Source organism: Heptranchias perlo, chromosome 5 (assembly GCF_035084215.1).
Source record: "Heptranchias perlo isolate sHepPer1 chromosome 5, sHepPer1.hap1, whole genome shotgun sequence".
In the NCBI taxonomy this organism is placed as follows: Eukaryota; Metazoa; Chordata; class Chondrichthyes; order Hexanchiformes; family Hexanchidae; genus Heptranchias; species Heptranchias perlo.
In genome coordinates this window covers 113814629-113830058 of record NC_090329.1, presented here as the reverse complement: position 1 = coordinate 113830058, position 15430 = coordinate 113814629, and the positions used below count along the sequence as shown (strand labels likewise).

At 48.4% G+C, this 15430-nt stretch overlaps 3 non-coding genes and 2 pseudogenes across 3 annotated transcripts; all 5 read right to left on the bottom strand.

Moving 5' to 3' along the window:
- Window positions 1-2023: 2023 nt before the first annotated feature.
- Window positions 2024-2142, bottom strand: LOC137322249 (5S ribosomal RNA). The gene has a single exon (XR_010963006.1). It is a non-coding gene; the product is annotated as a 5S ribosomal RNA (ribosomal RNA).
- A 3002-nt stretch (window positions 2143-5144) lies between these two features.
- On the bottom strand, window positions 5145-5264 carry LOC137322348 (5S ribosomal RNA; annotated as a pseudogene).
- A 3002-nt stretch (window positions 5265-8266) lies between these two features.
- Window positions 8267-8385, bottom strand: LOC137322248 (5S ribosomal RNA). Its single transcript, XR_010963005.1, has one exon. It is a non-coding gene; the product is annotated as a 5S ribosomal RNA (ribosomal RNA).
- A 3006-nt stretch (window positions 8386-11391) lies between these two features.
- Window positions 11392-11511, bottom strand: LOC137322359 (5S ribosomal RNA; annotated as a pseudogene).
- Window positions 11512-14512: 3001 nt separating this feature from the next.
- LOC137322252 (5S ribosomal RNA) lies at window positions 14513-14631 on the bottom strand. The gene has a single exon (XR_010963009.1). It is a non-coding gene; the product is annotated as a 5S ribosomal RNA (ribosomal RNA).
- Between the last annotated feature and the right edge of the window lie 799 nt (window positions 14632-15430).

The window sequence follows — 15430 nt, the reverse complement described above, 5'->3', positions numbered from 1 at the left end:
CTTTCTCACATAAAAACTCATCAACACCTGCGCTGGACTTCTGGCTAGTGTCTTCGCGACGAAAGCCCCTGAAATCATCAATAAACACATGCCGTGATTGTTGGTCGGGAGAGGCCTTTCGGGACTTTCCGGATGCATGAACTAAAATGGGCATCAAAATGGTGATGGAGAGGCTTGTAGATTATGTGGTGTAGGCATAAGAAATGGGGCAGGCAGAGGCCCTAAGGGGTGAAATTGACCTGTCGGAGGCCCGGCAAAACCTGGGGAGAAAGGGACAGAAGTCCAAATGTTGGGTAAAGAAAATGTAGATTCAATATGAAAAGTCAGTACTTGACTGCTTACCTCACGCAATTGTAGGGTTGCCAAGCCTCCAGGATTGCCCTGGAGTCTCCAGGAATTAAAGATTAATCTCCTGGACACTGCTGCCAACCAACCGTGGAGAAACATCATAGAGGCATTAAAAGAAAAATGGTTTTTCCTTTTCTTTGAACGCTTTTCTTAATTAGTTCGAAAATTATAGCAGATGGGTCAAAAAGGATGTTTGACTGGGTCGGGTGGTTGGAAGTCATGTGATAAAACCTCCAGGAATGCGTCCAACCAGAGTTGGCAACCCTACCTACCCTTCATTGCCTTCCCCTGGCCTTAACCTTCATTAGCTTCACCATTCCTTCACTCACTCACCCAATCACTCACTCACTCACTCACTCACTCACTGCTGCAAAAACGCTGCTCCCTCCTGCCTCAAAATACAGACAACCGGGGAGCAGCCTTTTCTCCTCTCCCAGGCCCAGCTGCTTAGAAAAGGCTCAAGCCCACACCCCAATTTAAGTCACCTTGGCCCAATTCAGGCCAGAAGAAGATGTCTGCCTTTCCGCACATGGATAAAAGCAGCCGCTGGCCCCGATTTGACCGGCAGGTCGGCGAATGTTAGTCTTCATCTCAACAGGGCTGGAATACAATACAAAGTTATGCTACGGTTGTATAAAACTCTGCTTAGACCGCATCTGGAGTACTGCGTTCAGTTCTGGGCACCACACCTCAGGAAGGATACACTGGCCTTGGAGGGGCTGCAGCGCACATTTACCAAAATGATACCGGGGCTAAAAGGGTTAAGTTATCAGGACAGGTTGCATCGACTAGGCTCGTATTCCCTTGAGTTTAGAAGATTAAGATCTAATTGAGGTGTTTAAGATTATTAAAGGAGCTGATAGGCTCGATAGAGAAACTATTTCCTCTGGTGGGGGAGTCCGGAACAAGGGGGCATAATCTGAAAATTACAGCTAGGCAGTTCACGGGTGATGTCAGGAAGCACTTCTTCACACAAAGTGTAGTAGAAATCTGGAACTCTCTCCCCCAAAAAGCTGTTGAGGCTGGGGATCAATTGAAAATCTCAAAACCGAGATTGATTGATTTTTGTTCGGCACGGGTATTGAGGGTTATGGAGCACAGGCGGGTAAATGGAGTTAAGGTACACATCAGTCATGAATGGCGGAACAGGCTCAAAGGGCTGAATGGCCTTCTCCCGTTCCTATGAACGTGCTGCCAGGAAATGGGCCGAGGAAAGCGAGCAACAGCGAGCGAGCGAGCGATCAGCAAAAAGACTGGCAAATGAAGGCAGCGTCGGCGTGAAGAACAGCAAACAGCTAACAAGAAAAGCCGACGGCAGTTGCTATTTCCAGGCGGTGTCCCAAGCGAGTACTGACCAGGCCTGCCTCTGACTTAGCTTGTGATATCGGATGGGATGGGGTACTTTTCAGAGGAGTGTGGTAGTAAGCGATGGCCTGCTTTGCTTCTCTTTACTTAAACGCTTGCTGCTTTGTGTATGTTTTTTGCCAGCTTATTTTCTTCATGTGTTTTTTTTTGTTGACTCTGTGTCGACTCCCTTGCCTTTGTCTGGCAGCAGGAGAATGTGCAGCAAAGGAATGGGCAAAGGAAAGCGAGAGAGAGTGCAGGAGCAAGCAGCAAAAAGCTTTGTGATTGAAGGGAGTGCGCAGAGCTGAGAGCAGCCTCTGCTGGCAAGAAAAGCCTACTGCACCTCGTATTCCCAGGCGGTCTCCCATCCAAGTACTAACCAGGCCTGACTCTGCTTAGCTTCCGAGATCAGACGAGATCGGGCGTTTTCAGACTAGTATGGCCGTAGGCATCAATTGCTTGCTTTTCCCTTTACTTAAAGGGCTGCAGTCCTCTTCTTCATTCTTTACCACACTTTCTGCACTTGCCTGGCGCCGGGGGAAACAACATCACTCACAGGGTACACGCATTCGCACTGCCAAACACAAACACACACAAGTCCTGCTTCATCTGCAAAACAATCACATAGCAAGCTCAACGCTTCATTCAAATCCTACAACATAGCAACAGGAGGAGGCCATTCACACCCGCCTGCCTGCCTGCCTGCCTGCCTGCCTGCCTGCTCCGCCATTTCAGAACATCATGGCTCATCTCTCATCCAACTCCAGAGACCTGCCTTTCGCCCATATCCCTTCATACCTTTGCTTGACAAAAACCTATCTCTCTCACATTTCAATTTCGCAATTCAGCTCCTATCAATTGCCCTTTGCGTGAGAGACTTACAAACTTCTACCACCCTTTGTGGGTAGTAATGTTTTCTCATCTCTCTCCTCAAAGGTCTGGCTCTACTTTTTAGACTCTGCCCCCTACTCCTAGAATCCCCAACCAGCGGAAATAGTTGCTCTCTATCCACCCTATCTGTTCCCCTTAATATCTTATGAACTTCCATCAGATCACCCCTTAACCTTCGAAACTCCAGAGAATACAACCCCAATTTGTGTCATCTCTCCTCGTAACTTAACCCTTGAAGTCCGGCTAGCGTTCTAGTAAACCTACGCTGCACTCCCTCCGAGGCCGATATGTCCTTCCGAAGGTGCGGTGCCCAGAACTGCTCACAGTACTCCAGGTCCGGTCTTACCAGGGTTTTGTATAGCTGCAGCATAACTTCTGCCACCTTGTACTCTAGTCCTCTACTCACACTTTCACCAGCTACGGATAGGGACCAAGTTAAAAACAAGGACCTCAAAGGTAGCAATCTCTGCAAGGGAAAACATTTACTGGCCTGTGGCCTCCTTCTGTGCTGTACTAAGAAGTAAACTTAGCACTGACCTTTCTCACATAAAAACTCATCAACACCTGCGCTGGACTTCTGGCTAGTGTCTTCGCGACGAAAGCCCCTGAAATCATTCAATAAACACATGCCGTGATTGTTGGTCGGGAGAGGCCTTTCGGGACTTTCCGCATGCATGAACTAAAATGGGCATCAAAATGGTGATGGAGAGGCTTGTAGATTATGTGGTGTAGGCATAAGAAATGGGGCAGGCAGAGGCCCTAAGGGGTGAAATTGACCTGTCGGAGGCCCGGCAAAACCTGGGGAGAAAGGGACAGAAGTCCAAATGTTGGGTAAAGAAAATGTAGATTCAATATGAAAAGTCAGTACTTGACTGCTTACCTCACGCAATTGGAGGGTTGCCAAGCCTCCAGGATTGCCCTGGAGTCTCCAGGAATTAAAGATTAATCTCCTGGACACTGCTGCCAACCAACCGTGGAGAAACATCATAGAGGCATTAAAAGAAAAATGGTTTTTCCTTTTCTTTGAACGCTTTTCTTAATTAGTTCGAAAATTATAGCAGATGGGTCAAAAAGGATGTTTGACTGGGTCGGGTGGTTGGAAGTCATGTGATAAAACCTCCAGGAATGCGTCCAACCAGAGTTGGCAACCCTACCTACCCTTCATTGCCTTCCCCTGGCCTTAACCTTCATTAGCTTCACCATTCCTTCACTCACTCACCCAATCACTCACTCACTCACTCACTGCTGCAAAAACGCTGGTCCCTCCTGCCTCAAAATACAGACAACCGGGGAGCAGCCTTTTCTCCTCTCCCAGGCCCAGCTGCTTAGAAAAGGCTCAAGCCCAGACCCCAATTTAAGTCACCTTGGCCCAATTCAGGCCAGAAGAAGATGTCTGCCTTTCCGCACATGGATAAAAGCAGCCGCTGGCCCCGATTTGACCGGCAGGTCGGCGAATGTTAGTCTTCATCTCAACAGGGCTGGAATACAATACAAAGTTATGCTACGGTTGTATAAAGCTCTGCTTAGACCGCATCTGGAGTACTGCGTTCAATTCTGGGCACCACACCTCAGGAAGGATACACTGGTCTTGGAGGGGCTGCAGCGCACATTTACCAAAATGATACCGGGGCTAAAAGGGTTAAGTTGTCAGGACAGGTTGCATCGACTCGGCTCGTATTCCCTTGAGTTTAGAAGATTAAGATCTAATTGAGGTGTTTAAGATTATTAAAGGAGCTGATAGGCTCGATAGAGAAACTATTTCCTCTGGTGGGGGAGTCCGGAACAAGGGGGCATAATCTGAAAATTACAGCTAGGCAGTTCACGGGTGATGTCAGGAAGCACTTCTTCACACAAAGTGTAGTAGAAATCTGGAACTCTCTCCCCCAAAAAGCTGTTGAGGCTGGGGATCAATTGAAAATCTCAAAACCGAGATTGATTGATTTTTGTTAGGCACGGGTGTTGAGGGTTATGGAGCACAGGCGGGTAAATGGAGTTAAGGTACACATCAGTCACGAATGGCAGAACAGGCTCAAAGGGCTGAATGGCCTTCTCCCGTTCCTATGAACGTGCTGCCAGGAAATGGGCCGAGGAAAGCGAGCAACAGCGAGCGAGCGAGCGAGCGAGCGATCAGCAAAAAGACTGGCAAATGAAGGCAGCGTCGGCGTGAAGAACAGCAAACAGCTAACAAGAAAAGCCGACGGCAGTTGCTATTTCCAGGCGGTGTCCCAAGCGAGTACTGACCAGGCCTGCCTCTGACTTAGCTTGTGATATCGGATGGGATGGGGTACTTTTCAGAGGAGTGTGGTAGTAAGCGATGGCCTGCTTTGCTTCTCTTTACTTAAACGCTTGCTGCTTTGTGTATGTTTTTTGCCAGCTTATTTTCTTCATGTGTTTTTTTTTGTTGACTCTGTGTCGACTCCCTTGCCTTTGTCTGGCAGCAGGAGAATGTGCAGCAAAGGAATGGGCAAAGGAAAGCGAGAGAGAGTGCAGGAGCAAGCAGCAAAAAGCTTTGTGATTGAAGGGAGTGCGCAGAGCTGAGAGCAGCCTCTGCTGGCAAGAAAAGCCTACTGCACCTCGTATTCCCAGGCGGTCTCCCATCCAAGTACTAACCAGGCCTGACTCTGCTTAAGCTACCGAGATCAGACGAGATCGGGCGTTTTCAGACTAGTATGGCCGTAGGCATCAATTGCTTGCTTTTCCCTTTACTTAAAGGGCTGCAGTCCTCTTCTTCATTCTTTACCACACTTTCTGCACTTGCCTGGCGCCGGGGGAAACAACATCACTCACAGGGTACACGCATTCGCACTGCCAAACACAAACACACACAAGTCCTGCTTCATCTGCAAAACAATCACATAGCAAGCTCAACGCTTCATTCAAATCCTACAACATAGCAACAGGAGGAGGCCATTCACACCCGCCTGCCTGCCTGCCTGCCTGCCTGCCTGCTCCGCCATTTCAGAACATCATGGCTCATCTCTCATCCAACTCCAGAGACCTGCCTTTCGCCCATATCCCTTCATACCTTTGCTTGACAAAAACCTATCTCTCTCACATTTCAATTTCGCAATTCAGCTCCTATCAATTGCCCTTTGCGTGAGAGACTTACAAACTTCTACCACCCTTTGTGTGTAGTAATGTTTTCTCATCTCTCTCCTCAAAGGTCTGGCTCTACTTTTTAGACTCTGCCCCCTACTCCTAGAATCCCCAACCAGCGGAAATAGTTGCTCTCTATCCACCCTATCTGTTCCCCTTAATATCTTATGAACTTCCATCAGATCACCCCTTAACCTTCGAAACTCCAGAGAATACAACCCCAATTTGTGTCATCTCTCCTCGTAACTTAACCCTTGAAGTCCGGCTAGCGTTCTAGTAAACCTACGCTGCACTCCCTCCGAGGCCGATATGTCCTTCCGAAGGTGCGGTGCCCAGAACTGCTCACAGTACTCCAGGTGCGGTCTTACCAGGGTTTTGTATAGCTGCAGCATAACTTCTGCCGCCTTGTACTCTAGTCCTCTACTCACACTTTCACCAGCTACGGATAGGGACCAAGTTAAAAACAAGGACCTCAAAGGTAGCAATCTCTGCAAGGGAAAACATTTACTGGCCTGTGGCCTCCTTCTGTGCTGTACTAAGAAGTAAACTTAGCACTGACCTTTCTCACATAAAAACTCATCAACACCTGCGCTGGACTTCTGGCTAGTGTCTTCGCGACGAAAGCCCCTGAAATCATTCAATAAACACATGCCGTGATTGTTGGTCGGGAGAGGCCTTTCGGGACTTTCCGCATGCATGAACTAAAATGGGCATCAAAATGGTGATGGAGAGGCTTGTAGATTATGTGGTGTAGGCATAAGAAATGGGGCAGGCAGAGGCCCTAAGGGGTGAAATTGACCTGTCGGAGGCCCGGCAAAACCTGGGGAGAAAGGGACAGAAGTCCAAATGTTGGGTAAAGAAAATGTAGATTCAATATGAAAAGTCAGTACTTGACTGCTTACCTCACGCAATTGGAGGGTTGCCAAGCCTCCAGGATTGCCCTGGAGTCTCCAGGAATTAAAGATTAATCTCCTGGACACTGCTGCCAACCAACCGTGGAGAAACATCATAGAGGCATTAAAAGAAAAATGGTTTTTCCTTTTCTTTGAACGCTTTTCTTAATTAGTTCGAAAATTATAGCAGATGGGTCAAAAAGGATGTTTGACTGGGTCGGGTGGTTGGAAGTCATGTGATAAAACCTCCAGGAATGCGTCCAACCAGAGTTGGCAACCCTACCTACCCTTCATTGCCTTCCCCTGGCCTTAACCTTCATTAGCTTCACCATTCCTTCACTCACTCACCCAATCACTCACTCACTCACTCACTCACTGCTGCAAAAACGCTGCTCCCTCCTGCCTCAAAATACAGACAACCGGGGAGCAGCCTTTTCTCCTCTCCCAGGCCCAGCTGCTTAGAAAAGGCTCAAGCCCAGACCCCAATTTAAGTCACCTTGGCCCAATTCAGGCCAGAAGAAGATGTGTGCCTTTCCGCACATGGATAAAAGCAGCCGCTGGCCCCGATTTGACCGGCAGGTCGGCGAATGTTAGTCTTCATCTCAACAGGGCTGGAATACAATACAAATTTATGCTACGGTTGTATAAAGCTCTGCTTAGACCGCATCTGGAGTACTGCGTTCAGTTCTGGGCACCACACCTCAGGAAGGATACACTGGTCTTGGAGGGGCTGCAGCGCACATTTACCAAAATGATACCGGGGCTAAAAGGGTTAAGTTGTCAGGACAGGTTGCATCGACTCGGCTCGTATTCCCTTGAGTTGAGAAGATTAAGATCTAATTGAGGTGTTTAAGATTATTAAAGGAGCTGATAGGCTCGATAGAGAAACTATTTCCTCTGGTGGGGGAGTCCGGAACAAGGGGGCATAATCTGAAAATTACAGCTAGGCAGTTCACGGGTGATGTCAGGAAGCACTTCTTCACACAAAGTGTAGTAGAAATCTGGAACTCTCTCCCCCAAAAAGCTGTTGAGGCTGGGGATCAATTGAAAATCTCAAAACCGAGATTGATTGATTTTTGTTAGGCACGGGTGTTGAGGGTTATGGAGCACAGGCGGGTAAATGGAGTTAAGGTACACATCAGTCACGAATGGCAGAACAGGCTCAAAGGGCTGAATGGCCTTCTCCCGTTCCTATGAACGTGCTGCCAGGAAATGGGCCGAGGAAAGCGAGCAACAGCGAGCGAGCGAGCGAGCGAGCGATCAGCAAAAAGACTGGCAAATGAAGGCAGCGTCGGCGTGAAGAACAGCAAACAGCTAACAAGAAAAGCCGACGGCAGTTGCTATTTCCAGGCGGTGTCCCAAGCGAGTACTGACCAGGCCTGCCTCTGACTTAGCTTGTGATATCGGATGGGATGGGGTACTTTTCAGAGGAGTGTGGTAGTAAGCGATGGCCTGCTTTGCTTCTCTTTACTTAAACGCTTGCTGCTTTGTGTATGTTTTTTGCCAGCTTATTTTCTTCATGTGTTTTTTTTTGTTGACTCTGTGTCGACTCCCTTGCCTTTGTCTGGCAGCAGGAGAATGTGCAGCAAAGGAATGGGCAAAGGAAAGCGAGAGAGAGTGCAGGAGCAAGCAGCAAAAAGCTTTGTGATTGAAGGGAGTGCGCAGAGCTGAGAGCAGCCTCTGCTGGCAAGAAAAGCCTACTGCACCTCGTATTCCCAGGCGGTCTCCCATCCAAGTACTAACCAGGCCTGACTCTGCTTAGCTTCCGAGATCAGACGAGATCGGGCGTTTTCAGACTAGTATGGCCGTAGGCATCAATTGCTTGCTTTTCCCTTTACTTAAAGGGCTGCAGTCCTCTTCTTCATTCTTTACCACACTTTCTGCACTTGCCTGGCGCCGGGGGAAACAACATCACTCACAGGGTACACGCATTCGCACTGCCAAACACAAACACACACAAGTCCTGCTTCATCTGCAAAACAATCACATAGCAAGCTCAACGCTTCATTCAAATCCTACAACATAGCAACAGGAGGAGGCCATTCACACCCGCCTGCCTGCCTGCCTGCCTGCCTGCCTGCCTGCTCCGCCATTTCAGAACATCATGGCTCATCTCTCATCCAACTCCAGAGACCTGCCTTTCGCCCATATCCCTTCATACCTTTGCTTGACAAAAACCTATCTCTCTCACATTTCAATTTCGCAATTCAGCTCCTATCAATTGCCCTTTGCGTGAGAGACTTACAAACTTCTACCACCCTTTGTGTGTAGTAATGTTTTCTCATCTCTCTCCTCAAAGGTCTGGCTCTACTTTTTAGACTCTGCCCCCTACTCCTAGAATCCCCAACCAGCGGAAATAGTTGCTCTCTATCCACCCTATCTGTTCCCCTTAATATCTTATGAACTTCCATCAGATCACCCCTTAACCTTCGAAACTCCAGAGAATACAACCCCAATTTGTGTCATCTCTCCTCGTAACTTAACCCTTGAAGTCCGGCTAGCGTTCTAGTAAACCTACGCTGCACTCCCTCCGAGGCCGATATGTCCTTCCGAAGGTGCGGTGCCCAGAACTGCTCACAGTACTCCAGGTCCGGTCTTACCAGGGTTTTGTATAGCTGCAGCATAACTTCTGCCACCTTGTACTCTAGTCCTCTACTCACACTTTCACCAGCTACGGATAGGGACCAAGTTAAAAACAAGGACCTCAAAGGTAGCAATCTCTGCAAGGGAAAACATTTACTGGCCTGTGGCCTCCTTCTGTGCTGTACTAAGAAGTAAACTTAGCACTGACCTTTCTCACATAAAAACTCATCAACACCTGCGCTGGACTTCTGGCTAGTGTCTTCGCGACGAAAGCCCCTGAAATCATTCAATAAACACATGCCGTGATTGTTGGTCGGGAGAGGCCTTTCGGGACTTTCCGCATGCATGAACTAAAATGGGCATCAAAATGGTGATGGAGAGGCTTGTAGATTATGTGGTGTAGGCATAAGAAATGGGGCAGGCAGAGGCCCTAAGGGGTGAAATTGACCTGTCGGAGGCCCGGCAAAACCTGGGGAGAAAGGGACAGAAGTCCAAATGTTGGGTAAAGAAAATGTAGATTCAATATGAAAAGTCAGTACTTGACTGCTTACCTCACGCAATTGGAGGGTTGCCAAGCCTCCAGGATTGCCCTGGAGTCTCCAGGAATTAAAGATTAATCTCCTGGACACTGCTGCCAACCAACCGTGGAGAAACATCATAGAGGCATTAAAAGAAAAATGGTTTTTCCTTTTCTTTGAACGCTTTTCTTAATTAGTTCGAAAATTATAGCAGATGGGTCAAAAAGGATGTTTGACTGGGTCGGGTGGTTGGAAGTCATGTGATAAAACCTCCAGGAATGCGTCCAACCAGAGTTGGCAACCCTACCTACCCTTCATTGCCTTCCCCTGGCCTTAACCTTCATTAGCTTCACCATTCCTTCACTCACTCACCCAATCACTCACTCACTCACTCACTCACTGCTGCAAAAACGCTGCTCCCTCCTGCCTCAAAATACAGACAACCGGGGAGCAGCCTTTTCTCCTCTCCCAGGCCCAGCTGCTTAGAAAAGGCTCAAGCCCAGACCCCAATTTAAGTCACCTTGGCCCAATTCAGGCCAGAAGAAGATGTGTGCCTTTCCGCACATGGATAAAAGCAGCCGCTGGCCCCGATTTGACCGGCAGGTCGGCGAATGTTAGTCTTCATCTCAACAGGGCTGGAATACAATACAAAGTTATGCTACGGTTGTATAAAGCTCTGCTTAGACCGCATCTGGAGTACTGCGTTCAGTTCTGGGCACCACACCTCAGGAAGGATACACTGGTCTTGGAGGGGCTGCAGCGCATATTTACCAAAATGATACCGGGGCTAAAAGGGTTAAGTTGTCAGGACAGGTTGCATCGACTCGGCTCGTATTCCCTTGAGTTTAGAAGATTAAGATCTAATTGAGGTGTTTAAGATTATTAAAGGAGCTGATAGGCTCGATAGAGAAACTATTTCCTCTGGTGGGGGAGTCCGGAACAAGGGGGCATAATCTTAAAATTACAGCTAGGCAGTTCACGGGTGATGTCAGGAAGCACTTCTTCACACAAAGTGTAGTAGAAATCTGGAACTCTCTCCCCCAAAAAGCTGTTGAGGCTGGGGATCAATTGAAAATCTCAAAACCGAGATTGATTGATTTTTGTTAGGCACGGGTGTTGAGGGTTATGGAGCACAGGCGGGTAAATGGAGTTAAGGTACACATCAGTCACGAATGGCAGAACAGGCTCAAAGGGCTGAATGGCCTTCTCCCGTTCCTATGAACGTGCTGCCAGGAAATGGGCCGAGGAAAGCGAGCAACAGCGAGCGAGCGAGCGAGCGAGCGATCAGCAAAAAGACTGGCAAATGAAGGCAGCGTCGGCGTGAAGAACAGCAAACAGCGAACAAGAAAAGCCGACGGCAGTTGCTATTTCCAGGCGGTGTCCCAAGCGAGTACTGACCAGGCCTGCCTCTGACTTAGCTTGTGATATCGGATGGGATGGGGTACTTTTCAGAGGAGTGTGGTAGTAAGCGATGGCCTGCTTTGCTTCTCTTTACTTAAACGCTTGCTGCTTTGTGTATGTTTTTTGCCAGCTTATTTTCTTCATGTGTTTTTTTTTGTTGACTCTGTGTCGACTCCCTTGCCTTTGTCTGGCAGCAGGAGAATGTGCAGCAAAGGAATGGGCAAAGGAAAGCGAGAGAGAGTGCAGGAGCAAGCAGCAAAAAGCTTTGTGATTGAAGGGAGTGTGCAGAGCTGAGAGCAGCCTCTGCTGGCAAGAAAAGCCGACTGCACCTGGTATTCCCAGGCGGTCTCCCATCCAAGTACTAACCAGGCCTGACTCCGCTTAAGTTTCCGAGATCAGACGAGATCGGGCGTTCTCAGACTAGTATGGCCGTAGGCATCAATTGCTTGCTTTTCCCTTTACTTAAAGGGCTGCAGTCCTCTTCTTCATTCTTTACCACACTTTCTGCACTTGCCTGGCGCCGGGGGAAACAACATCACTCACAGGGTACACGCATTCGCACTGCCAAACACAAACACACACAAGTCCTGCTTCATCTGCAAAACAATCACATAGCAAGCTCAACGCTTCATTCAAATCCTACAACATAGCAACAGGAGGAGGCCATTCACACCCGCCTGCCTGCCTGCCTGCCTGCCTGCCTGCTCCGCCATTTCAGAACATCATGGCTCATCTCTCATCCAACTCCAGAGACCTGCCTTTCGCCCATATCCCTTCATACCTTTGCTTGACAAAAACCTATCTCTCTCACATTTCAATTTCGCAATTCAGCTCCTATCAATTGCCCTTTGCGTGAGAGACTTACAAACTTCTACCACCCTTTGTGGGTAGTAATGTTTTCTCATCTCTCTCCTCAAAGGTCTGGCTCTACTTTTTAGACTCTGCCCCCTACTCCTAGAATCCCCAACCAGCGGAAATAGTTGCTCTCTATCCACCCTATCTGTTCCCCTTAATATCTTATGAACTTCCATCAGATCACCCCTTAACCTTCGAAACTCCAGAGAATACAACCCCAATTTGTGTCATCTCTCCTCGTAACTTAACCCTTGAAGTCCGGCTAGCGTTCTAGTAAACCTACGCTGCACTCCCTCCGAGGCCGATATGTCCTTCCGAAGGTGCGGTGCCCAGAACTGCTCACAGTACTCCAGGTGCGGTCTTACCAGGGTTTTGTATAGCTGCAGCATAACTTCTGCCGCCTTGTACTCTAGTCCTCTACTCACACTTTCACCAGCTACGGATAGGGACCAAGTTAAAAACAAGGACCTCAAAGGTAGCAATCTCTGCAAGGGAAAACATTTACTGGCCTGTGGCCTCCTTCTGTGCTGTACTAAGAAGTAAACTTAGCACTGACCTTTCTCACATAAAAACTCATCAACACCTGCGCTGGACTTCTGGCTAGTGTCTTCGCGACGAAAGCCCCTGAAATCATCAATAAACACATGCCGTGATTGTTGGTCGGGAGAGGCCTTTCGGGACTTTCCGGATGCATGAACTAAAATGGGCATCAAAATGGTGATGGAGAGGCTTGTAGATTATGTGGTGTAGGCATAAGAAATGGGGCAGGCAGAGGCCCTAAGGGGTGAAATTGACCTGTCGGAGGCCCGGCAAAACCTGGGGAGAAAGGGACAGAAGTCCAAATGTTGGGTAAAGAAAATGTAGATTCAATATGAAAAGTCAGTACTTGACTGCTTACCTCACGCAATTGGAGGGTTACCAAGCCTCCAGGATTGCCCTGGAGTCTCCAGGAATTAAAGATTAATCTCCTGGACACTGCTGCCAACCAACCGTGGAGAAACATCATAGAGGCATTAAAAGAAAAATGGTTTTTCCTTTTCTTTGAACGCTTTTCTTAATTAGTTCGAAAATTATAGCAGATGGGTCAAAAAGGATGTTTGACTGGGTCGGGTGGTTGGAAGTCATGTGATAAAACCTCCAGGAATGCGTCCAACCAGAGTTGGCAACCCTACCTACCCTTCATTGCCTTCCCCTGGCCTTAACCTTCATTAGCTTCACCATTCCTTCACTCACTCACCCAATCACTCACTCACTCACTCACTCACTCACTGCTGCAAAAACGCTGCTCCCTCCTGCCTCAAAATACAGACAACCGGGGAGCAGCCTTTTCTCCTCTCCCAGGCCCAGCTGCTTAGAAAAGGCTCAAGCCCACACCCCAATTTAAGTCACCTTGGCCCAATTCAGGCCAGAAGAAGATGTCTGCCTTTCCGCACATGGATAAAAGCAGCCGCTGGCCCCGATTTGACCGGCAGGTCGGCGAATGTTAGTCTTCATCTCAACAGGGCTGGAATACAATACAAAGTTATGCTACGGTTGTATAAAACTCTGCTTAGACCGCATCTGGAGTACTGCGTTCAGTTCTGGGCACCACACCTCAGGAAGGATACACTGGCCTTGGAGGGGCTGCAGCGCACATTTACCAAAATGATACCGGGGCTAAAAGGGTTAAGTTATCAGGACAGGTTGCATCGACTAGGCTCGTATTCCCTTGAGTTTAGAAGATTAAGATCTAATTGAGGTGTTTAAGATTATTAAAGGAGCTGATAGGCTCGATAGAGAAACTATTTCCTCTGGTGGGGGAGTCCGGAACAAGGGGGCATAATCTGAAAATTACAGCTAGGCAGTTCACGGGTGATGTCAGGAAGCACTTCTTCACACAAAGTGTAGTAGAAATCTGGAACTCTCTCCCCCAAAAAGCTGTTGAGGCTGGGGATCAATTGAAAATCTCAAAACCGAGATTGATTGATTTTTGTTCGGCACGGGTATTGAGGGTTATGGAGCACAGGCGGGTAAATGGAGTTAAGGTACACATCAGTCATGAATGGCGGAACAGGCTCAAAGGGCTGAATGGCCTTCTCCCGTTCCTATGAACGTGCTGCCAGGAAATGGGCCGAGGAAAGCGAGCAACAGCGAGCGAGCGAGCGAGCGATCAGCAAAAAGACTGGCAAATGAAGGCAGCGTCGGCGTGAAGAACAGCAAACAGCGAACAAGAAAAGCCGACGGCAGTTGCTATTTCCAGGCGGTGTCCCAAGCGAGTACTGACCAGGCCTGCCTCTGACTTAGCTTGTGATATCGGATGGGATGGGGTACTTTTCAGAGGAGTGTGGTAGTAAGCGATGGCCTGCTTTGCTTCTCTTTACTTAAACGCTTGCTGCTTTGTGTATGTTTTTTGCCAGCTTATTTTCTTCATGTGGTTTTTTTTGTTGACTCTGTGTCGACTCCCTTGCCTTTGTCTGGCAGCAGGAGAATGTGCAGCAAAGGAATGGGCAAAGGAAAGCGAGAGAGAGTGCAGGAGCAAGCAGCAAAAAGCTTTGTGATTGAAGGGAGTGCGCAGAGCTGAGAGCAGCCTCTGCTGGCAAGAAAAGCCTACTGCACCTGGTATTCCCAGGCGGTCTCCCATCCAAGTACTAACCAGGCCTGACTCTGCTTAGCTTCCGAGATCAGACGAGATCGGGCGTTTTCAGACTAGTATGGCCGTAGGCATCAATTGCTTGCTTTTCCCTTTACTTAAAGGGCTGCAGTCATCTTCTTCATTCTTTACCACACTTTCTGCACTTGCCTGGCGCCGGGGGAAACAACATCACACACAGGGTACACGCATTCGCACTGCCAAACACAAACACACACAAGTCCTGCTTCATCTGCAAAACAATCACATAGCAAGCTCAACGCTTCATTCAAATCCTACAACATAGCAACAGGAGGAGGCCATTCACACCTGCCTGCCTGCCTGCCTGCCTGCTCCGCCATTTCACAACATCATGGCTCATCTCTCATCCAACTCCAGAGACCTGCCTTTCGCCCATATCCCTTCATACCTTTGCTTGACAAAAACCTATCTCTCTCACATTTCAATTTCGCAATTCAGCTCCTATCAATTGCCCTTTGCGTGAGAGACTTACAAACTTCTACCACCCTTTGTGGGTAGTAATGTTTTCTCATCTCTCTCCTCAAAGGTCTGGCTCTACTTTTTAGACTCTGCCCCTTACTCCTAGAATCCCCAACCAGCGGAAATAGTTGCTCTCTATCCACCCTATCTGTTCCCCTTAATATCTTATGAACTTCCATCAGATCACCCCTTAACCTTCGAAACTCCAGAGAATACAACCCCAATTTGTGTCATCTCTCCTCGTAACTTAACCCTTGAAGTCCGGCTAGCGTTCTAGTAAACCTACGCTGCACTCCCTCCGAGGCCGATATGTCCTTCCGAAGGTGCGGTGCCCAGAACTGCTCACAGTACTCCAGGTGCGGTCTAACCAGGGTTTTGTATAGCTGCAGCAT